We start from the raw sequence: 26,375 nt of genomic DNA, 5'->3' as shown, positions 1-26,375 counted from the left end.
TTGCCACTTTTGAAACAAAATTTTATTACACATCTCTGTTCCAGATATGTTTCTATTACAAACACCAAGTAATACTTTTCTACTTAACAACTCAAATCATCCTAATGCGGTTAGCAAACTAGAATCAAATTTTTTTACTACCTAATTGCATTTTTTGGAAACAGTAAGAAAGTTGTCAGTTTATTTTAACGCTATAAATATATCATGTAGAATTGATAATATTAAGATTTAAAATTTTTCTTATCTAATAAATATACTTTAGCAGACGTCACGACACATCTAGGTCTCAATGTTAAATATCAGAAAATATATATATATATATATTTTCCTTTTCACTCTGGAAAAGTTCAACAAATGCAAAGCAAAAGAGAAATACGCCAAAGTGAAACATAAAATTAGCAAAGAAACAATTTTTTCGACGTAGTGTAGAGTAATTAGGTTATTTTGAAATAGTGGACATGAAAAATTAGTCATGCGCTCGCCGGAACACAAACCTGGATCTTTCGAATATTCGCCGAGTCTTCTACGTACCTCCTTCTAACATGCCTTCGTAGTGTAAAGAAGACATGGTAGAAGGAGGGATACATTGGGAATAAAGTTTTCATTGACAAGGAGGGCCAGTTCATCCTCCAATACAACCTTATGTATTCTCTTGGAGTGACATGTTATGACCGTAAGACCAACTTTTTGGTTACTTGTGTCGGATTGTGCCCGCTCCTGTATCTTATATGTTCTCCCCTTATAAAGGCGGACTGGATTAGAAGATCCAGTCGCCAAACCCTGGTGACAAATGATTGCCCACCACCTTTTAGTAGTTCGGACACCACCGTAGAGTCATTCGGTTATTTTGTAGAAGAAAATGTGAAAGATATGCACTGCCCTCACCGGGACTCACTCCTGGACCTCTCGAGTATACACTCGCTTAGTGTGCTACCGTTACAAAACGAAGGCATGTTAGAAATAGGGGGTCCGTTACAAAACGAAGGCATGCTATATACCTTATAGTAGATTCAGTAAAGATCTCAGGAAGTTTGTTGGTTTTGTGGTAAAAAATATACTTGAATGAATGAAGAGTGTCCAAATTTATGTCTAATTAATTTAAACTGATACAATGCATTTTTTGTTTCAACTTCTTCAGTAAGCAGCAATGAAAATAATGGGAAATTACAGAAATCCACTCTGCCTTTTCAAACATTATCCGAGTGTTAAGGTGTTTAATTACTGAACAATTAAGAACAACATATTCTAAGATATTACAAATGTTACTATTTACTTAACATCATTTCTGTGTGACTGAATAATCAAGCCTGTACCCATGTTGTAGTAGGTAAAAGTGAATATGTGCAACATAACAAAATCCTTTCAACCAATACTACATCAATCACATGAAATAATAATTCGAGTTGAACATACAATAAAACAATTCTAAATTACATTGTTTGCGTTGTGTGACATAATGCCGGGCGGTAACCCGTTCAAATACTATGGTCCAGTGCAAAATTATTTAAGTAAAATAATTACAACGCTAGGTAAGTAAAATCAAGCTAACGTTTATTTATGGAGATACTAGTAAGAGTACAGTTACATTTTAAATTGGTGATGACCGGTCATTTAAATATCTGAGGAAACAACAGAAAAGGATGGTATACTCTTCTTTTAACATATATAAATATATACTTTTCACAGTTCCGGTATTGGGATCCATCATACAATTTTTTTTGTTGGATTACTTGATACAGGCGAACGGCAACGGCGAACAATTTGGTCTCATGAAAAGCTTGGAAAATTTTCTGTAAGGCGAAAAAAAAAGTTAAGTTGATAAAATTTAACAAAGGCTATTGTTTCGGAGGCCAGGCTTCCCTCCTATTGCTGCTTCCAACCAGTAGGACACAGGTCTTCCCACCACATGCCATCATTGAGAGCGTAATTTGATAAGAATTATAGATGTAGAAGCCTCTCTTCCGTGCAGGTTATTTTATTTTACGTCTTCGGTGCAGGTTATTTTATTTTACGTCTACGATGCGGCTGCCCTCCAAGCTGCACGGCAAAGTTGACATCTTTTTATTTTTCTTGTGCTTCGAAGTTTCTCATGAAATTTCTTTTCTCCGTCTCTCTCCCGAAAAACACTGCACAGCCACTTTAATAACTGGCGCGTTTTTTTTTGAAAATTTGGCGAAGAAGGGAATCAGCAGGAAGCCAAGTCCAGCAACCCAAACAGAGAAATCTTCACGGGAAGGGGTATCCCGACTCCCAGAAGAGCCAGTCAGCGCAGTTCAACAATTCAGCCTCCAAGGCCACTCCGTTGGGTCAACAACTTACCGCAGACGAAAACAAGGGAGGGCATTAGCCTCGAATCGAGGAGCAACTCGACCATATTGAGCTTCCTATCCAATGACTTCCCCCCCCCTCCTCAGTAACTCGCTATAGAACCTTTCCCTGCTATAGATGTTACAGAAATCGGGGTCCTGTTTTTAAGTAAAACTCCAGATGGTGAAAACATCCAACATGTCATCCGACATGTGGTAGAAACATTACATGTGTTTTCCGCTTGGGCGAAAGAATTTCGGTAATCCTCTGATAAGGGATTCTGAGAATGAATTCCAAGCCGACGGTTGGGATGTGAAAATTTTCAGAATCAGTGAAATGCTATTCAACACAAACGAATTTGGGAGATTAAAAATTAAACTATTACATAACAATATAATTCATTAAAAAAGTCAGCACTATATAAATTGTTTGTTCAGCAGCATTTTAAGTATACACACTCATTAACCAGATTGAATTTCAATTACTATTGATTTACCTTACCACCAGTCAGAAAATATGTATTCGACAACTTTAATAGAAAGAGAAGTAAAAAAGAAGTTAACTTAAGTTTAAAAAAAAGTAACACACCAAAATTGCAGTAAACAAAACTTTAAAATAATAATTAAAGTTAAATGTTAAACAACCTTAAGGGTCAAAACAAAAGTACAAAAACCAAGTAGTTTAAGTCACTAAAACTTTTAAAGTAACCAAACCTAAATTTTAAAGTTTACAAAAGTTACAGTTTAAACTTACAACCAACTTTAAACAACTAAAGCAAAAAAAAAAAAAAAAAAATTAAGAACTTCAATTACAGATCAAAACTGAAACTTGAATAGTAAGCAAAACTTGAAAATAATAGCAACTAATACAAGCGGAATCTTAACTGGATAATCGCACAAATTACACACGTATTCTGATTCCTTGCGTGAAGCAAAAAGATGCGCACAAATTAAATCTTATCTGAGAAATGGAAATTATTAATTAAAATTTAATGAAGAGTGTCAAAATTTATGTCTAATTAATTAGTTCCTAATCTAATTAGCTTAGTTGAATGAACTTTCCCAAAGCCGAGTTATGTTTATTCAAAATTAAATGCTACTATTAATTACAAAAATCAAAATTTGTTCACACGAGATTCGAGAAAACATAATTTGTGGTAATTTGGGAAAAAAAAAAAAAAAAAAAAAAAAAAAAAAAGTGTCTTCTTTTGTTATAAGCATTTCCATTATCGTATGCATAAAAATGCTGCTTATTTGACCCAAAATATATTTTCTAAAATATATATCTTTAATTCACACCAAATTATGATTTTATGTGCCACTACTACATAGTAATTTAATAAACGCATAAAATATTGATATGATGCTTGGCACACACTAACATTTGCAAAAAAACAAAAGAAGCAAAAATACATTATTCGAAGTCAAGATGGCACAGAAAAGATAAAGATGGAAAAAAAAATAGATTATTCGAATTCAGGATGGCACAGAAAAGATAAAGATGTACATACAACAAATCGCATTACTTGTAAAGGTGAAATTTGTTTTAACTGAATTAAAGAAGCTTATAAAATGTTAAGCTTTAAAACTGTTTGTAGTTTCTTAATCATGGTCTAATCCAACGCTGGTTAAAAAATGGCAAGAAATATTAGGTGCTAGCGACTCGTGTTTGACAAATTAGGTTTTTGAGCTGATTCCACAGAAAAAGAGTCTGCTTGCATAATATTTCGTGCTCATGCTCACAGTGGAGTAGCTGCTAGTTCTTCTCATCCGATTCACTTGCGGGGAGATTTTGTATTCAAGTAATATTGAATATTTTTATCGCAATTGAATGAGAAACCATGACCTGAAACCACCTTCTCTGAATATCTCTTGAGAAATAATCTGCTGAATAATTTATAGAGGACCTATTTTAAAAAATCAAATATTTCTCTCGACAGAAATGATTTAGCAACATTCATATTGAACTTCATTTGCACTGAGATACGGTACAAGAATTTCCCAGGTACTGTGAAGTGCACCTTAGAATTTCAGCTCGATTCAGAATCTAGCAGATTTGGCCGTTATGGGTATCTAATCATATATATATATATATATATCAATCCTTGCTGTTAAGACACATTTCTTCTTTTCGTAATATTCAACTAATAGTTAGTTTAGTTTAGTGACGAAGGATGTGGGCACCACCCCTTTACCATTATGGTTAATTGGTTTAGCGCCACGTCCACCCTTAGCTAGGGCTGACCCGATGTTAGAGCCACTTATAGGGCACATTGATTAGTGTTACAAGACATAGATATTAAAAATGTGCTCTCATCTGTGTGAACATAATATTTATGAGTTATGAATATAACTTCAGCAAGTGACATATAAAGTTTACAATTCAATACATAAAGAAGATATACCATGCATAATGATTATATTGTATTGTAATTGATAATTCACGACATTGTCAACATGAATTTACTAATGCAAAGTTCAATATTTAAACTCAGTATACAAAAACCGAAGAACATACAAATGCTTATATTTCATACATTGCCAACTTAAAGTTTATAGTGGAGAAGCATAAAAATGCTTAGATCTGAGGTCTCTAATTATTCTGAACGTCATTATTAACTTTTATATTACAGCTTACTACTAAATATACAGTTATTGTATTAAAATTGAATATTAATACAGTTAAATGAACAATTGCACTTAGACTATAAATACACTATAAAAACATTAATTCTATACAATATCTAAAATGCAATGATTATATGCGAATATTAAAACAACGATTCACTATAAATATACAATGATTCAATACTATTACTTAAATTAATGATAATACTATTCATATTACTAATCATATCAGCCAAGTTGACATCAAAATAATAAATTTTCATATAGGTGCTTATTACAAAAATGATGTTACATATTACTAGAGAGCAATTCAATTATAAGATATGTACGGTACAATTTCACTTGCATATTGGAAATACTATACGAATAAATAATTCAATACAGTGATACTATACAATTACTCATAAATAATTCGATACTATGATTCTATACGATTATTCAAATGCAATGATTCAATACAACAATTCTATGTGCTTATTAGAACAAAAATCTGTATAATTATTCAAAATTTCAATATTATTGCTCAAATTAATAAAAATACCATTTAAATTATAAACCTCACTAGCCAAGTGATACCAACATTTAAAAATTATACCATTAATTAATCATTACAGCAATGATGCTACTACTTGAAAACAGTTAATTATAAATTATCTACTGTACAGTTTTACCTTGCACACCAAATAGTATAAATAATGTAATGATGCAATACAGGGATACTATACGGCTTCTTAAGACTATGTACCAAAGCAATAATTATATACAGTTACTGAAGTATAAAGATACGATACAATTATTCAGTGATTTAATATATATGCTCAGACTTGTAATAATACTATATATGTTATTAATAACATTTAAATATATGGTATAGTCATTTAAGTACCTATTATAGTACTGATGTTACATTTACTTGAAAAGAAATCAATTGTAAGATATATACAGTACAATATAACTTGCATACTATTTGTTCAGTACATTTCAATGATTCAATAGAATGATTCTTTACGATTACTAAAATATAATAATTTAGTACAGTGATTCTATGCATTTACTAAGTACAATGATGAATCATACCAAAACAGTTAACACAATAATTCTATAAAACAATACAATTACTCTTATTCAATACGATTTCTCTATTTAATAACAGAACTATTCAGCTATCAACTATACTAGTTAGGTAAACATTAAAAGTAATAACCTTATCATCTATACGATCATCAATACGATTACTCTACTACAATGTTTCAAAACTATGATACTATGAATCAATACAATACACAATTACTCTGATACAAAACGATTACTCAAATTAATGACAGAATCATTCCATTATTAAATATGCCAAATAAGTAAACATTAAATGTAATACCTTTATCATCTAAGTACTTATTATGGTACTGATTTTACATTTACTTAAGTACTTATTATGGTACTGATTTTACATTTACTTAAAAATATTCAACTGATAAAACCAATGTGATATTCAAGCAAACAAACATAAAATTCAAACATATTCAGCTGGATAGCATGCTAAAATTTCATATTTTGTTACGACAGAGAGCACGAGAGCTATCTAAGGAAAGGTAAAAAACCAGAAAGAAGTTTAGAAAGCTAGAAAAGAAGTCTGTCCTAGAGAGCTTTCACCGAAAGGAACAGCGGATTATAATTCATATTACACAAGGAAAAAAATTAGATTACTAATACTGCAAGTTCAAGGCTTGCTTTTGTGCGACGTCATTAACTCCTTGTCTTCTAAAAAAGCAACTACTTTCTACTTCCTAGTGTCTTCACTTCGGCCAGTCCTATAAGTAGCCGATTTCAACATTGTCTCACAATGACGTCTGTAAGTAGGTTACATTAGATACACCTAACAGGTGCAGGGGCCACATGTATTTACCCTGAGTAAGTAGGTCTAGGCCCCTTACACTAGGTATCCAGAATTGCAATACCTTCCTAGAGCCCACTGTACCATTTTGGTGCTGAGGTGCTGTTGTTTGCGTAATGATTAGGGTGGGAGCTGTGTTGCAGATTTCTAGACCCCTTGATGCCGGAATATCCATTATTTCGGTTATGCGCTTCCTCATATAGCTATTACTGATTGCGCAATTGACGTACGGAATCACATCTTGGACTAGTCTTGGTCTTCTCAGGTTATCACCTGTTGTTATGATGCATGTGAATATTTAATGCTCTGGATCACCCCTCTTCCCACATACGTATAGATCTGCATGTGCGAGATTCCTGTTGTAGGAACATGGTCTGAGATCAGCTAAGTTATTTGTCTACCGACAACGTTTGTGTGGAGTTTACTTTTGGATATAAGTCGTATGTGCGCCTGCTCTGTTCGGCGGAATTCCACTAGTGTAACCACGCTTTTGAAATGTATTTTTGAGTTGCATCTTGAGGTTGGAGCTTAGTCATGGAACGATTAGTTGCGTCTATAAGAATGATGGAGGACGTGGGCGCAATTTCTCTACCGTACTAGTTAATTACGTCTCTAAGTAGGTGACATTGGGAACAGTCTAACCTTGTTTGTCTACTAACCTTGGAAAAAACTATGAGAATGTCTGCTAACCAGTATAAGGCACTGGCGCCCTTTGTGGAGAGAGAGGACGCCGCGCCAACGCCAGCGGAATGCAAATTAAAAGAGCAAAATGGATTCACGCGGAAAGATTATTGTGTTGTATTTCAAACTAGATCACGCGGAACGCGCTGAATGCGTTTAAAAATGAAAGACAATCTTAAAACAGATTTGTGAGGTATATGTATGATAAAATTGTTGCGTTATGTTGCTGTGAATAATAACATACAAGTTTATTTGAAATTTGACGCCAAATAACGGATAAAAAAAAACCCACAATCGTCTGTCACGATAACCAGTATTCAAATCAAAATAGAAATACCAGAGTTCAGAAGTCGTCACAACTTAGCCAATGAATTTGTTGAACTCATTCAAAGTGAAACAGATGAAGTATGTGTTTCTGAGAAATGATTGAATATTTCCGTACCGTGGCTTGAGCCACTGCTTCTGTAAAATGATTCCTTAGTATCTGGGGCGAATGTTGCGTAATTGCAAAAGCGTGAATGTTAGTAAATGTATGGTGTCGGTGTGGCATGGCGGCATTCTAAATATGCGACCAGCCGAAAGTTCTCTCGTGTGGTATGTTGGGAGAATCTCGGACCCTTCCCTTGGGCACGGAACTGAGCAAATTGATTCTGTCACCTGTAAGGTGCTCAAGGCTGTTGCCAACGACAGGCGTATCTTGAGCGCTCCTTGTCACGAGGAATTTCGTGGGTTTGGCTGATGATGCTGTCAGACAAATGAGCATAAGTAACAACAACAACCTTTTTAGTCTTGCATATTTTAGTCTAACAAATCTTAAGATCGTTTAATCTAATAAATATTTTGAAGTATTGATAATTTCTATCGTGTTCATTGCTGGTACCTTCCAAGATGAGTTTCAGAGTACAACTTGTCTACAATAGTTATATTTCCCACTCCACAACTTTTCCATCTTTACGTTCATATCACTCGTTTCATTGTTTATAGGTATTCCAGTTGCAACTCAAACAAACTTACAAACTGAACAAATTACGTTAATGTAATGTAACGACTTCGCTAACATGTGAAATTTGGAAATGAAAGCGAAACCTAACAACTGTGAGAGTAATTTTGCATCAGAGTAGTCAAGATAGTCAGATGACTAAATAACAGTCACCAATAGCAATCGGCAAGCTATTTTGCTTTCTTATGCCATACGAAAATTTCCTTTTAAAAGTTCGAAAACAAATAATTTTTATTTTAAATTAATATTACTTCCAGATACGTTTAATATCTTTATAGGAAACAGGACATAGTAAAATTTGAGTGGTTAATGGACCTTAAATTGTACTTCAAATATACAAAGGATGTTCAATATGAGCAGAAACGCCATGAACATCCTGTTGAAATAAACGTTTTTATTAGCAGTGTGTCGATCAGTGTCTGGCAGTTATTCTCTTCTCTTTGGAAAAGCCTGCATTTTCACTCTAACGCTAAATATTGTATTGATTTTTTAAATACATGTTTTCAGGAGCTTTAGTCCTCTTTTTCGTTGTTTAATGCATATTTTATAGCTACATATCTTATACCCATATTTACTTCGGATTGTACCCTGAAGAAAACTCCGTTAAGTGTGCAGTTATTTTGTAAATGATGGTTCATAACCATTGTCGTAAAGTCGTAAAAATAAACATTTAGAATATTCAATTAGAGCTAAAAGCCAGCTCCATTTTTCTCTCCAATAACTCTTTTTCTGATCTGATCTTGTAAGGAAGAACAGTACCTAACGAGCGTTGGATTCAAATCAGGTTTCTTCTGCTACATATGAACTCATGAGAAAATGAAATAAATTTCGGTATTTCCGTTGTACGTATGTAAGCAGAACGATACATATACATAGTGCAGTGGATGTTAATAGTGTCTTAGCTTTCACTCTTCGCCCCCCCCCCCACGAAATGCGATTTGTGAGGTATGCTTGGCATCTCACATATTCACAGTAAAAACCCTCTTAAACGAATTTCTATTCATCGAAACTGTCTTAAATAGATGTATCTGTAAATAAAATTGTGTGAATCTCTTCTTTTGTAAGAAAGTCAAGAAATGTCTGTGCACCCATTATAGGATAACATTACACTGAATTATTTTAAAAGACCATTTCTGTAAAACTCTTTTTTTCTTTAAAGGAAAAGACTATAGTTTATTATGAAAATAATTAACCTTTATGAAAAAACAGAGAGCTGTTAAATCTTTGACCGAGAAGTGCCTGTGTATTGCTCATTTAATTGATAGTGTTGTGTAGCTGATTGCTAGAATTTAGGAAAAATAAATATCATTACTTCTTTTCAATTACAAATACAGGGGAAAATGTAGATTTTTATTTAATAAGTTGCACATACTTATTTCTACTCTTAGCCGCAGAAAATACTTCTAAAAAGTAATCCTTATTAAAATGGCACCAGCTTTACTTCCGTAAAATCGTCTTTTACACTACCCACTGTAATAAATGAATTCAAAATTAATTTTTAATTGCAAATATTAATTTATATGAAATTTCTTTAGAGTATTTAATTTCTTAATAGACCCGCTTCTTATATGGAGTCTTTTCATATATGTAAATATTTTTTACATGTTTCCTTACAAAATTTAGAATTTTCATTAAATTTAATGCTTAGAAAATAAAGCTTTTCCTGTGTGCTCTTTCATACTAAACTATAATAAACAGATGTAGTTTTCGATTCCTCAAATAATGATTTTAAACATGCTAAGTGTCCCATAAAATAATTTTCAATAACATTTATATAGCTACTTACTTAAACAAAACATAATAAATACGGCGTGCTTTTTTTTATTTAATTATCTTTCACATTATAAGCAAAAAGGATATTGTCATCAAACAGAATGTGAGGTTGTTTTACTTTAAATATAATCCTCTGTTATCACACTCGTCAATAGAGCCTGTTGCCATTCTGCAAAATGTAAGTAATTTATCTTTCAAATTTAATCTGTCTGTTATTGCCTAAGAAACTAAGCTACCCGAAAACAATCCATACAATTCTTAAGAATAATTTTTAATACGATTAATTTAAATAGAAAGTAATATAATTCAGGTTATATCTAATTAAAATGTCTTTATAGAATAAAAATTATCTCTATAGTATTATATTACATAAATTTTCACTTCTCAAATTTACAGAAGCTATGTAATGTTTCCACGTTAGTCTAAATGTATATTCATCCAGTATCTATAAAATGATTAGCTGCCCCACGTGGACCATCTATGTTGATTTTCTGTATTGGTAAATCATACTAAATTTTAAAAACGTCGTTTTGGATGACCATTAAACCTGAACTACCCCTTAAACGTCTTTTTTAACGCATTAATGGTGGTATTACGTAATTCCGATCCTCACTTTTTCCCCTATCACATTTCAAATAAAAGATATCGCCACCAAATGTTATGACCATTTAATATTTTCAATGAAATAATACGCGAAGTTTAAAATGCATGACAACACAAATAAAATCATTTTGGCACTAAATGTAACAGCCATGCGTTATTTAAAAAGAAACATAACAAATACAAAAAATTGTGCAGCAACAGTTAAGACTCTATTGGAATTGTAAAAATGAGCTGTTTTTAAATATTTTGTGATTTTGCTGTTGAATTTTATGTAATGTAAGATCAAAGAAAGAAATGTTTAATAAAATGTTATAAAAAGAAAAATTTCATACTGTGATAAGATGGCATAAAGGTTCTTTGTCGAGAGTGAGTGATTTCAGAGTGCAATAGTTTCATATCTGTAGTGAAATCTTGTGCCTTTGTTAACGATTCCGGTTGCAGCCTCGAAGGTCGCTGCAGTGGACAAAGAGGGAAATGAAGTCTTTTCAACCGGTCAGGAAATGGACTCTTTGTTAGGTATGAGTGAAAGAATTCCCACCCCTGGGAGTTCAGCGCAAGTAAACACAGGGATATATATAAGGTGGTTTCCTGAGAAGAGAGAAAAACTTTCCTGTTTGGAGCTATCGGCATGTTGGCCAGCTAGAACGATCATTCCTCGCGTATAATGCGATAAAGAATTTCTCCTGTAAGAAAATTCTGAAATTATGGGAAATACCGTACGGACCATGTCCCATACCGTAAAGATATGCAACTATTAAGGTTTTCATATTATTAAAATTCATATTATTGTTAAAATTTGAGTTAAAAGTTCATTTCAACCCGGTATCACAAACTAGAGTTTGCGTAGCGGTTTCGGCCACTACACCACAATACTATCAGGAGTGAGTTCATGTAAAGATTGCTAAACTACGAGCTCAGCTAAGGTATAATAAAATCTTAACAAACCATCTGGCTTTTCTTTAAAATATGAATTCTTTCATATTTTGTAAAACTCTTTTCTTTTATGAATAATACCAGCCTGAAGTTCCAAATGGAACAGGAGGAAATTCACATTAAAGAAATAAAGGTTTACTGAAAACTGTATCGAATACAAAAATAGCATACCAAGAAAAATAAGGCAAATAAAAGAGCCCAAGTATTGTTATAAAACTGAGCTAGCATTGAAAATCTGCACAGTTTTTAAATTCGCTTGCAAATTGAACATGCCAGAATGGCGTGCTTTAATGCAGAAACGTAAATCGGTTATATATTTTATTTTTGTTTAAATCAAAATTGCTCGTAATAACATACGTTTTTCTCTTCTGTTGCTTTATTAAATAGCGTAACTTGACGAATTACTTTTTATTCAACCTTTTTCGATAATTGCTTCTTTCTTTAACTGCTATTTTAAATCACGAATCGGTATGTTTACAACGAAACTTCGGTTTTTAAAGTACATATCTTAAGATTTACTTCGCTCACTTACTGCAAAAGCAAACATATTATATTTTCTAATTTAAAATAAATTAGTCGACCACAATAACTTAATTTGCAGTTTTTTTAATTATTTTAATGAGCGAAATAAAAAGCAAAATTATTTTATGAAGAAGTAAAAAAAAATTTTTTTAATTATTGAATTTAACATGTCATTTTTTTCAAAATAACCACAACTGATAAAAAAATAATGCAGCTGGAGACTTTCTACATAAAACCTACGCAGAAATTGCTATTTCGCTGCGATGCTTTCGATCTGTCGTCATTTAGGAGATTAAGAGGTTTCCGTTTGAAATAGCATATAATAATAATGCTATCCCCGAAACATGAACTGAGTAACAAGCTAAATTATAACCAAATATATTATATTATTTAATAAAATTGGCAATAAGATGGAAAAGGAAACACAATGACACGAATAGAAAGGATGCCTTCAAATTGACTGGTTTCCGAAACCGTTAATCTGTTGATGCTGTAATATGGAGTTCTAGAGATTGAATTGATGCCTTTCGGGTATCCACAATCAGAAATAAAGATCGGGAATCACATCAGAACATATATAAAAGGAAGAGTCTATTTGTGTGTGTCTTTCGTTCGTGCTGCGCGTAAGCTAATAGACCCAGGGCTACGAAATAGGATGAATCTAGACAAGAGCCAGTGCACTTCGAAGCGATTTTTTCAAAATTCGAACAAGTTTTTAGTCCAAAGGAGCTTTGTTCCTGATGGACTATTGTTTTCGTTTTGCGATTTTGCGTCGAAACACTATAAACGGCATATCACTTTTCAAACCGTTGCCACCAAATACTGTCGCCCAGTATCATATTTGAAGAAATTAAATAATGAAGAATTTGCATAATTGTATACATTTTTCTCGCATTGTGATAAAAACCACGCAGCCACTTTTCCGGTACATTTTAAAAGCCAGATCAAAGTTGGCTGCGTAGCCACTAGTAAGAAATAAAAGAAAAATTACTAATCCGTTCTTATAAAATGTCCCATTGTTATTATTGCTACGAATTTTGTTCACATATGGATGGTTTTAGTGAAATTATATGTGGCATTATTGTATTTCTGTGATAATATGAAGAGCTGAGAAAAATGATGCTTTGCCAAAAAAGTAAGAATACAGGAGGAAGTCCATTTAATAATGAGTAAATGGTTATCGTTATCTCGCTAATATAGCGAGGTGTCGCAAAACTGGCTATGGTTTTGGCAACTAATTTTTGTACTCAAATTTGGTGAGAAATCATTTACTCAATGATTAGATGCTATGATACGTTCTTGACCGTTTATTTCTTGGGATAAAACAGTACCGGCGCTCTGAATCACTCGCATCCGTGTAGAAAATAAATGGTTTTTTGAGCTGAGGATGCTTCAGAATTGGAGCAGATGTTAAAGACTTTCAGTTTGTTAAATGTATGCTCACATGCGTTTGTTCACAAGAACTTCCGTACGCTCTATGTCAGCTTTAAAAAGGTGTATAACATCTGCTCAAGTCCTGATGTATCTTTAAGTTTTCAAGTCGTAAAGCTTGGCGAACATTTTGTGATTTCTCGCCAACTTTGGAGACCAAAATCAGTCGCCAAAACCGTTGTCACTTTGGCGATATCTCACTAAATTGGCGAGATAAGCATTTACTCAAATTTGGCAAAGGCTTGCAAATGCATTTTTATTTTTCCGACAGAACATCATTTTCCTCAGCTTTTAATGTTACATTATTCAGAAAAATACAGCAATGTCATATATAATAAATTCACATTCACTAAAATTAACCATATATAAAAACAATTCGTAATATTATTATAACACTGAGTAATACTAAAATACAAATACAGTGGGAGAATTTTTTTCCGCCATTTATACCAAAAGCAATTTTTCAACACACTCTAAAATCTCTGAGATTTGTTTGGTAGTACATTTCACTCTTTTAGCACCTTTGGCATTTTTAGTAGTGTCTTTTTTTCTCTCAATCGTAGACACTAACACACTCGGCATACGCTAACCAAGTGGCAGATACGCATTCCAGCTTCATACTTCACAAGAATTTCTTTTTTCACGTCCACAATGATTCTAAAATTTCTTCATTGCTTGACTTTCCTCATTAACTTTCGTAACTCATAGTTGTTAATGCGTTTAGAAACTGTTACACAAAAAGTGCAGAAACGTATGAAAATTAGACTTATAGCACGGGTTGTTTACTGAATAATAACAACCAGCTTACTATTCATGGCTCACTGGAGGTCGCAGCATAGTCTCGAAAGAAGAAACAAGGTGTAGCGGGCACAGTCGATACTCATCGAGCACGAGTTGCATTCCAAATAGATATGCAAATAAAAACAGATGCCTTACATATAATCATATACCAAGTTGTACGTATTTTAAAACGTCCGCATACCGAAGTACCATGCATTAAATAGATGAAAATTCAAGAAATAGTTTTTGTTAAATTATTTTGTAAAATACACTTACAAAATGTATGCAAATATTTTAGATTTTTTTCCTTTGGATTTTTGTGCTTTATTAGTTAGATCTTTTCGGCAGTACGGTATGTGATTTTATTTATTATTTATTTATTCTGCACTTTAATTTTCTGTAATTTCATATTTATTTGTTAAATGTTTTGCTTTAGCTATTAACATGTGATCATTTATTGTACATTTATGAGTTTTATTGCTTTATCATTTTGTAATAATCGTAATTTTGTGTAAATATACTTTTAAAATTTTGAAGTTAATCGCAAAAACAATTTTAAATAATTTCAGAAGAACCGTTTATGCAGAGTTGAATCTAGCTAGTTCGCAAAAGTGCTGTTGACGTTATTTTTGAATGAGTGTAGCCGTTGGTATGTTGCCGGTAATTTTGGCGCTTAATTCACATATCAAAGATTTTCGATAGCAGGGATCTTGCACTTGTTATGACAGAATATGTGATGTTCATTCCTTTGTTCCTCCTAGAGCTATTATTAGTTAGCATTTCCAACCTAAAAAATTGTTACTTCTTAGAGCTGCAGTAAAATTTCTTAAGTTCTTGAAAATTAATGCATTTCCAAGAACGAATTTAATTAATTTCTTAGAAATTAATTGATACTTGGAGCTGCAAATATTTCTCCTTATTTGGCCTATTGCTCAGGATGTATTTCTGAGCACCGCATGATTTTAATTTACATAATAAACATAGATTCGGTATTATATATTTAACACTTCTTTATAACGCAACTAATATAATATAAAGAGATGTTCTATAAAGATAAAGAATTTATAACTAATTCTCAGTTTTATGTATTTAATAACTACAGCATTTTTATTTTGTTTATCGCTTTTTATATGCATGATTTTTGGTTTAAAATACATAAAGTTTCCTTCTGAAATATATCTTTCCGCGAACTTCTTCAGGCCAGGTAAATAACAGAATTCGTCTTATTGGGAAAGCCTGAAGTTTCTTAGAATGGTGGTTTATTTATTGCAAGACAAAAACAGCAAAACTGAAAAACACTCTCTTAATATATCGCTGTTTAAATTCATTAATAAGTGACAGGAGTTTAAATATTATTATTGTTGAAGAATAATGAAGTTTACCAACAGCATGATAAATATTCATTTTGACGATGAAGACTTAAAGCAGAAGAATAGAAACACAGTAAAAGATTTGCAGGTACTTTTCCGTTTTGCCGGCGCAAACGATAAAGTCGCCAATAATGGTTTAAATGATGCCAAACGGAATATCTTCGCTGGTAACCTTTTACGCCTCAGTTTCAAAACAAGTTGCAGCCATTTCTTATCAGATTGTTTCTTTCAATACTGGCATACAACAGTATAGAATTTTTACACGATATTTAAATTTTATCCCTCTAAGACAATTCACGGTAATTAAGTCAATTAGAACGCAATTACACCGCTCATCAAGTGCCACTCGAAATCAAGTGTTAAACTCATCAATTCTAACGAGAATGCATTAGCGAAGTAAAGCACTGCAGTTTACATAATTTCTGAGTAAGCTATTCGTACGAATTGAAATAATTCTTGCATTTAAACTTGTATTCCAAATTAAGATTTAACTTGAAATTAATGTAGATAATTACTGAGAGAATTAGACTTTTGTAGCGTAGTTTACGTGACATGAGATCACTTGGGGTCACGTGATACGAATCAGGATTTTGAACCAGAAATCATAGTAAATTCTTAAATTAATGTCTTTTTACAAATTTATTGTCTTTATTTATTGGCTTTTTACAAAATTTTAAACCATATTAAAATATTTATGCCTTCAAAATAAAAAAAAAATTCTTAGAATTAGCATTTTTTATGTGTATACTGTATGTTGTCGCCAACAAAGTCTGCTTGGCGAGATTTGCGCCGGCGAAACGGAAAAGTACCGATTTGCATATACTGGGCATTATGCGCTTTTCGGTTATAAGCTGTTCTCACCGAGGTACACAAAGGAATTGCGCGGAAGCGAATCATGAACGGAATCAACGGCGGTTGCCAACAATTTTTACAACACGCATTCATTGCCCGATATAATTTCGCTAATTCTCTAAGCACTATAATGCTTGGAAACTTCTTAATATTTTTGACATTCGATTTTAAATGCGTCACTGTTTTAATGTATTGTTATTATGTTTTTTATTGCTTTTATTTACTGCGTCATGCGGGAAATCAAAGAAGACGATAATTTTCTGCATTGTCGCCTTACATAGGTAGTACGTGTTGGGTTTGAAACCCACTGCAGCTCGAAGGATGGCTGCATTTTATGATTTTACCCGTATGACTACGAATCATTTTACTTAAAAAAATTCCTCCTTAAAGCAATTCCTGCCGTTAGATAGCAGAGTGGATCCTCACCGTTGTGGCACTGTTGAATGCCTTCGCAATTATCAGACCTCATTCAGATTGCTTTCTTCATCGGAGATTATATAAAAATGGAAGTATGTGGGACATCGTTTATTAATCTGAGTCTTTGTGATTGCATTACTGACCCATATAATAACGTAACACATTCCATGCTCACGGAAGATGTTAATCTAAGCTCATCAGAAGATACTTTCTTGAAAGCAAATATGCATTGCCACCAATGGTAGTAATCATTTCTAACACGCTCAGAGTTAATTTATAAGCAATGCGTGTTTAGTTTTATTCTTTGATGTCAAAAAGGTATATTATTATAACACATATTTTTTTTTTTTTTCATTAAACGGCACTTTTTTCGATGTCTGCGTTTCACGCACTGCAACAAAACGGTGTATATCGATTCCACATATCTTAGGCTTTCGACTTTATGATATTCGCGTGCGCATTATGTTTTTTCATACTAAATCGTTGTTGCTTTGTAATTGACTTTTTATTGTTACTTTCATATTTTAAATAGGAATTTTGCTTGTTTGGAGCGCTGCTAATAGTCTCCATTTGCTGGTCCTTTTACTGCAGCTCAGTATTACATTCGTTGTTGTTATAACCTGGCTTTGTTTATCAATAACTTAAAAACAAATGGAAATTCATATTCACGCTTTCGAATTCCAGCAAGAGCACAGCACATTTTTCACCTCTTCTCCTTCAAAAGAAAAAAAGAAAACATAATGACTCTACAAGTGGTGTCCGGACTGAAAGGGTGTGGACGAACATTCGTCATTACCAGGATTTCGCGAATCGGTTCCCTAATCACCCCTCGCTCTTTAAAAGGAGGAGTATATTAGATATTTTCTCCCTCTTTTCCGCATGTCTTCGTGGTGTAATTGGAATCATGTTCAACGAATAATCGAGAGGTCCAAGGTTCAAGACCCGGAGAAGGCACTGCAATGTTTTCACCTCTCCTGCTTCAGAAGAAGAAACACCTAATGATCCTACAAACTTTTATTATTATAAAAGCAATAACATATTTATTTGATTAATTGACTCAGACACCTACGACAGTGGAAGTAATTTTATTTTTCATGAAAATTAATTAATTGTGTGAAACAATTTTGCTCATGTTTTCAAAGCTCTTAAAAAGTATCTTATTTTGATTTTTCAAAAATAAAAAAAAAGTCTAAAAATATTTTCAGTTGCTGTAAAAAAAATCGCTTGATTTGAGGAATAAATCGAATTAAAATATTTCAAGTTATAGAGGAAAATTATCAATAATTTCTAGTACCCTCAGTATCAAGAAAATAATTCAATAAAAATTTGAACTTCTGGACTTAAGACTACAAAATAATGAAACATTTATATATGCCTGGATTACATTACTTTCATACGTTTTTTATAGCTAGCTGCAAATCATTACCTTGAACTTGTTGTAATGAAAACTTAAACTTGATTCTCTAAACATTATAAAATGCCCATAATGAAATACATGCAAAGTTAATTTTACATAAGAAATAGTTACAAGACTTTTTTTCAGATCGAGATTTCTTTTCCTTATTTACTCTAACACATTTCTTAGATGTCAAACGAAACTGTTGTTGAGTTTAAATGCGTTCATTTTGAAACCCTTTTTCTATTAGTCGTGTGAAGTAAGAGTTTACAATAGCTGACGAAGTGAAAATAGGCAAGCGATTAAAAAGTATACCTAAATTTCCCTTCGAAGTGAATAAGCAGCCGATTCTAAAGTATATTTAATGTCTGTATTTACTTAGCCTAGCAAGTGCAGACAATAGACTGATAAAGAAGATGGATAAAGGAACAATAAGCATGGTGACTGTTAATTATGTAAATTCCTTAATTAGGAAGGCTATATTTTTCTATGCTGCAACATGTTCGTTTGTTTGAGAACATTTCAGTTACCCTACCATGCCTAAAACGTGTAATCGAAATAATCCAGGCTAATCTCTATGCTTGTTTACATTAGAAAGCGATTGGACAGACTTAAATAAAGAAATGAAGTATTAATTTACGGATGAGACTTTGTTTGTAAACTCCACTGCTCTACGAAATTAATTAGTGTATTGAATGGAATTCAGAGTGACTTCGAATAATATATATATATATATGTGTGTGTGATGAAAAACAAATTTAGAGAAGTACTGACGTAGGAACACTGAGACGTAGAAATGCAGAAATACTGATTGCAACGCACAATTGATAGACAGCTTAGAACGAAGTAGATATTTATTGAAGAGGAAAATTCTGATTGCGTAGTATGGTTGAATAAGTAGTGAATAAGAAACTTAGCAGCCGAGTAATATTAAATATCCATTTTTATTTCCATTCAAATTTGTGGCCACAATTTATTTGGCACTCTAATCCTACCTATTTCCAGTAGACTTACATTTTTGATACTATTGAGATAGGGAGAGGGCATAGCGGAATAGCGTCCAAGCACCACAGAGAGAGAAGTTAAAGTGCGTTATTATCCAATGTGAAATCTCACCAAAAGCAAAGTTTTGGTTTAGGTTAGAAATGTTTCAGTTCGCAAAATTGTGAGTTCAATTTCCGAATCCGCTACGGGCCCACCAGCGGCCGAGCGGTAAAGTCGCTGAACACTGGTAGTTCGGTCCGAGGTTCGAATCCCGCGAACGGGCTGGCTGCATGGGCGTTTTCGTGGTTTTCCCCATGTGTAACGTGTATACGAGCCAGTTTCCCTTAGAAAGTCCTCCACGAAAGGCATCCCTCCTCTTAGGCAGATAGCCCTAGTGTGCTTTGCCATAATTAAATACACCACACCACCGAATCCGCTACGTCAGATGCCCGTCGGAAAAATCACGATAAAACAACGCAAGGAGAAAACGTCGTGGTACAAAACATCGTGAGAGAAAAGAAAGCAAAAAGAAAACATCGTAGTTCTCGTGGTACAAAATAGTCGAAAATAAAACAGTTCATAAATTTCGCACTTTTAAAAACATCGTCGATGAAAATATCGCGATTACAAATAAAGCATGTACAAATCATTGCATGACGATAAAATCACCCACATGCATTTTTCAGGTTTGAAAAGATGTAAAATGCATATTCGCATAATGATTTACATAATTTTTATCTTACATATATTTCGTAATTCTTATTTGGTTTATGAAATTTCAGCTACGTTTTACAATTAAACTTACAGATTATTATAAGGCAAAAGAGTAAGAAAATATAATGATTTCTGGAAATTTTTGAAAATTCATATTTAAAATATATCATTGAACTTTAAAAAATGTTTATTTTTTCTCAACATTAATCCTCTCCCTGCGTAAATTTTTTTATTAAAATAGGTTCAAAAATTACGTATTCTTTATTACATATTTCAAATCTATATGTATTTTAGAGTTAAAATATACAAAAAATTTTTTGTAAAAGAGTTTTTTTTTTTTTTTTTTTTTTTTTTTTCAATATAGAATTAGACCATAGAAAAAGGTTGTCAGAATACTGAAAGTGAAGAATAATGATATAAAAGGAAAATTTTGAAAATTAATATTGGTTAAATTATGATTTATTTTATAAAATAGAAAGGTAAAACATATGTACTAATGAAAATATTTGCATAATGCAATATTTTGCATATAAATTTTGCACCACTGCCGAACGTTTTCGATAGAAACTGAATTTTCAGATTCATCACTATATGCAGAGGAATCCGAGAAATTCTCATCAGTTTCGCTATAACTATCTTCAATATACTTAAAATCAGAGTCATAACTACTATCAGTGTCGGAAATATCGTTAGGGATATAGGTTATATCACTCGCGAAACGCTTCCTGCCAGACATCTTTGAGCTCTGAAAAGCGCGCGCAAAATGCTACATTACGTATTATTGTATATTTGGCAGAAATGTGGACAACGAACGCCATCTGTTTAATCACATCTAAATAAACAATTAATCATCACAGAAAAGCCGAAAAGAAACCTCGAACGGGAAAGAGCGGGTTGCACAGTTAAATAAACGGCAAAAATTCAACCCCGGGGAAATTGCTGGTTGCGCAAAATTTGCTACTTTTACGTTGCCCGTGGAAATCGCGGAATGCGCAGGGAGAGGGTTAATTATTCTAAACCAGTTTTGTATCAGATTTATACGAATGTACTAGTAAATCTATAGATTTTTAATTAAAGGTTTGCTGCCTGGTGAGCAAAAGTTAATGTCGCATGTTTGTATAAGAACTGTTTAACAAAAGTAGGGTCTAGTGAACTCTTAAGCAACTTATCGTTGAGTTCAATAACAATAAATTATTATAAATAATAATAATAATAATATAATTAATGCTATCATAATGTAAATATAATTTTACACATAACAATTCAAGTCGTAGACTCAATAAGGGTTAATCACCCTTTATTTCACTCAAAATAAGAGGAACAGTTGCCCCTGTCTTGGGCTTACAACAAAGCCTCCACTCAGTCTTAGAATCAGAAATAGGAACTAAGTTAGAACTAATTATGAGACTTGGCCAGAGCTAACACAATTATCTATCGTAGTTATCCCTTAATTTAAACTAGCCGGCGAATATCAAAAGGTACGTAATATACGGATGAGCGTGACAGCTACAAGAAAGACTTAGCCCGGCAAAACGTGCTACTTTCCTAGCTTTCATTCACGAAGTAAATTGAACCTTTCTTAAATACTATTTCTAACTTATTTGCATTCAATGCGACTCTAAAAATTCATTCTGGTGTGGAGTTGTAAGTGGAAACGTGAACTGATAAGAAAGCACATTGAAATTAAAATAATTGTTATAAAATTAAAATATAATTTCGAAACTTTACGAGTAATAATTATTTTGTTTCTAAGTGAACTTATCTATTATCCTAGGCAGGCTATCAGAATGTCACCATAGCTTGCATATGTATAGTCCCAGAGCACTAACTATACAACTCCACCTAGGTTGGAAGCAGAAAACCCTCTGGGACTGTCCGAGGGCCTACTACCCCTCTTTCCCTATCACCAAGAACATGAGAGGGCTTTGTGCTCCTTGTGTATTTTGTGTACTTCATTTTTAAGTTTTCCGACTCACGTTCACTTCCTTCATATTTAATTTTAACCTCATCTTTTAGCAACATTCTCAACAATTTACTTTGCAAGATTTTAAGCAATTTGAAGACTGTATAACCTATAATTAAAAGCTTCCGATATTTATCAAGTGAAAATTAAAATTTCTATTATTTCGTCTTACCTACTAGTATATTTTTTAAGGATAAACCCATTAAAAATAATATTCTTTGAAGACAGTGTTAACAATTACCATCATATAAATAAATGGTTTTTTCCCTATTAAGTATTACAGAAAAAGTTGTTTCAGAGAATCGGTTTTGTATTAATTTTCAAGCGAAAGTGTAAAAATATTTTGTTTTATATTTATCAATGTCAGTACTTCATTAGAGTAATCCTATTAAAGCTAGGCTTTGCTAAAATATTCTTAACTTTTATCATCTCTATCTCTCTCTCTCTCTCTCTGTATGTGTGCGATATTTTTTCGTCAAATATTATAGCAAGAAATATTTCAGTGAGTATACTCTAAGGTAATTCGCCTGTAATAAACCTCTTTTTGGCCCCTATGAATATGGCAAAACAATTACGTAACTCTTTGAGAGGCGTTATTTATGCTTTAAAAGTACATTATTCGAAATAACAGCATTAATTTATAAAACAACAAACAAGACTCGTTATTTCGCGGTGCTTGGAATTAAATTTATTTCAAATAAGTATCTCTTTCGTATATGGATTTCTCCGACATACATCAGTTATCCATTTGTAGAGAAACTGTATTATCACCTTCCACTACTTGCTATTACACCATTGTTATTGTATCCCAGTTTAGGCTCAACTGAATTCATTTAATTAATTGATACATTTGTTGCAGTGTTAACTCAACATTTTGTTGTCAGAATAAATCGCTTTTCACCGAAAATACTTGTGACAAAAAGAAAAGGTCGTGTTTCTTAAAGCTCATAATTTAGTAGCACGTATGTTATTTAACATTTAAATTTTGCTCAAAAATATTTCGAGATATACTAATTTCCCAAAACCCAAAAAATCGTTTTGCATGAATTCATTGAATGATTTCTTAGACGTTTAATTAATGTTTAAAAAGAGCATTTTTTAAATGTTTGATCTGATAGCCTATTTCGTTTTGGTATTTTGCGTCTATTCACTTTTCAAATTGTTGCTACCAAATATTACAGCCCTGTATTATATTTAAAGAAATTAAGTAATCAAGACTCTGCATAAATGTATATATGTTTCTCGCAATGTAAAAGATCAACGGTACTTAGAGCCATCCAATTTTGAATGACATAATCCTACTGCGAATATGGGCATCTGGAAGCCCACACTTGAAATTTGGAATTCGTTTTATTATCGATTTCATATTTATAAAATTTAAACGAATTTTTGAGTAACAAACTCAACGATTTAAAAGCGAGCAATGGCAATGTTGTACAGAAAAAACATTTTTGTCTCTAGCGCGTGAGTCTGTGTATCGGAAATTCTAATGATATGCTCATTTAAAAATTATTTTGCGATATTGCTCTTGAACTGAATTTTATGGTTTAAGTGCGAAGAACATGATGTTTAATAAATAAAGACAACGCACAAAACTTAAAAAAAAAAAGAAAAAAAAATTCTGAAATGTTTCAGATTTTAAATTACGTCCAAAGGGGCGTTTTTTAACATTTTGTGTGTTACCTTTCTGTATTAAATATCATGTTCCTCGCACTTAAACCATAAGATCCAGTGCAACAGCAATATCGCAAAATAGTTTTAAAACGAGCATATCTTTAGAATTTCCGATACAGAGACTCACGCGCTGGAGATAAAAATGTTTTTTCTGCACAACGTTGCCATTGCTCGCTTTGAAATCCTTGAGTTTGTTAATCAAAAATTCGTCAAAGTTTTAAAAAATAGGAAATCGATCATAAAACAAATTTCAAATTTCAAATTTGGTCTTCCACATGCTCATATTCGTTGGAGGATTACGTTATTCAAAATTCGATGACTCTATGTACCGTTGTTTTTTTATCACAATACGAGAAATATACATACATTTATGCAGATTTTTCATTATTTAATTTCTTCAAATATAATGCAGGACTCTAACATTTTGTGGCAACAGTTTGAAAAGTGAACCGACATTTATGAGTCCGACTCAAAATGCCAAAACGAAACTAATAGTCCTTCGGGATTCAAATCCCTTTGGACTAAAAAAACTTTGGGCTTAACGTAAAATCTAAATGCTTCTGATTTTTTTTTTTTTCAATTTTACTCCCTTATGTTTACAGTTGTTGTTAGAATATTTTAGTGGTAATCATGTTTGAAAACTGCGCTATCAGAATTTACATATTGTTGTTGATTTGTCCTGTAACTATTTGTCACAGTCAAAAAAACGTTTGCTTAATATTTTGAAACTGCTAAAAATCTGAACTTTCAGGAAGTTTAAACGTGAATAAAATAAATTGTATTTTGAATATTTTATCTTCTATCTTATTAATACAGATGAAAAAAAATTGTTTGAAGAAACTACATTACGACTTGTTATAAATTAATTACCAAAACACATTTTTAAATTTAAAGTATTTGTTACTTATATGTGCTCAATGAATTACAGTTATAAAATTTAGGCAAATTATTTTTACGGAAATATTTTCTCTATATAATATTACGATGTTTCCGTAAAAATGAAGGTAGTAAATGACCAACGAAGTTTTAGCACATTCTAATGTACTTTTTTTAATACAAAGTTTAGTATAACACGTTTCAAATTTTAGTAGCAATTTGTTAATGCTGTTGGATATTTATATTTATTCGCATTTGATTTGATGGTATTTTTATGTTTTATATATTTGTAATGTTAAGTATTATTTTATTGTTGCGTGGGTATGAGGTCGTAAGAGATTGAATGTCCACAGAACTGGTGATAACTTGATAAAATTTATTTTACCAAAAGAAACATTTCGCAGTTCTGGAACTTTCCACAAAAATATTTTTACAGCTTTTCAAAGTATCGCAGAGTGCAGTCAGTTGTTACACTTCAATGTTATAAGAACGTTAAACACAACGCAATGCAAAGCGGATGTAAAGAGGAAGCTCACTGAGATATCTCAATACTCCAAACTTATGGTGAACCAAACAACTCAGATACTGATGCTTTCTTTGGTATCATATAGTTTTCTCCCGGCTCCGCTGAGAAACTTCTAGTAAGTCTCAAAATTACTGGAAAGCATATGAGAGCAGGATACGGTGACAGCTACATAGGAAATCTATTACAGTTACTCAGTTACAATACCCATTACAGGTATACAGGGATCGGACTAAAATGTCGCCAAGTTTGGTAATTTTTTACTATTATCGCAAAATTTGGCGAAAGAGTGAGTGAGTGAGTGACGGAGGACGTGGGCACCATCCCTCTACCGTTACGGTTAATTGGTATGAGCACCACGCCCGCCCTTATCTAGAATGACATAATTAGGTACTTAGGTTATCGCTACCCATTCAGACTTGCATGGTACATATTGCCATACTCTGAATTGCACGACTATTACACATGCCGTACCATATTCGGACTTGCTTATTCATACTTGCATGGTACATTTACATTCATATTGCATGGTATATTTCACACATTTCATATTACACATTACATTTACTGGGAAATTGAATGTGACTTATGTTTAAGGTTCTTTGCATCTTTGCTTTGCATTTAATCAATATTTACGTTAATTATACATGATTAGATACTTAGGTTAACTCTATGCATTCATTATTATTTACAGACTTGCATGGTACATATTACATACAGAGAGATTGATTAATACTTATGTTAAAGGTACTTTACATCTTAGGTATTTAGGTTAACACATAGTTTAACACTACGCATTCATTATTGTTTACAGGTTTGCATGGTGCATATTATATACATTACATAGTACAGCTTATATTTACTGAGAAGACTTGCATTGTACATAGTTCACGCATTACATAATACAAATTACATTTCTAAGAATTTAATTATTAATTAATAATATGAATTAATACTTGCATGGTACATATCATACACATTTCTGACAGATTGATTGATTAATACTTTTGTTTAGGGTACTTAATATTTATGTTTAAGGTACTTTACACCTGTTTGAT

This window comes from Stegodyphus dumicola, chromosome 4 (genome assembly GCF_044657685.1).
Source record: "Stegodyphus dumicola isolate Sdum_Otavi_A_Nest chromosome 4, ASM4465768v1".
NCBI lineage: Eukaryota > Metazoa > Arthropoda > Arachnida > Araneae > Eresidae > Stegodyphus > Stegodyphus dumicola.
The sequence above is the reverse complement of the archived record's forward strand: the minus strand, read 5'-3'. Positions refer to the sequence as shown.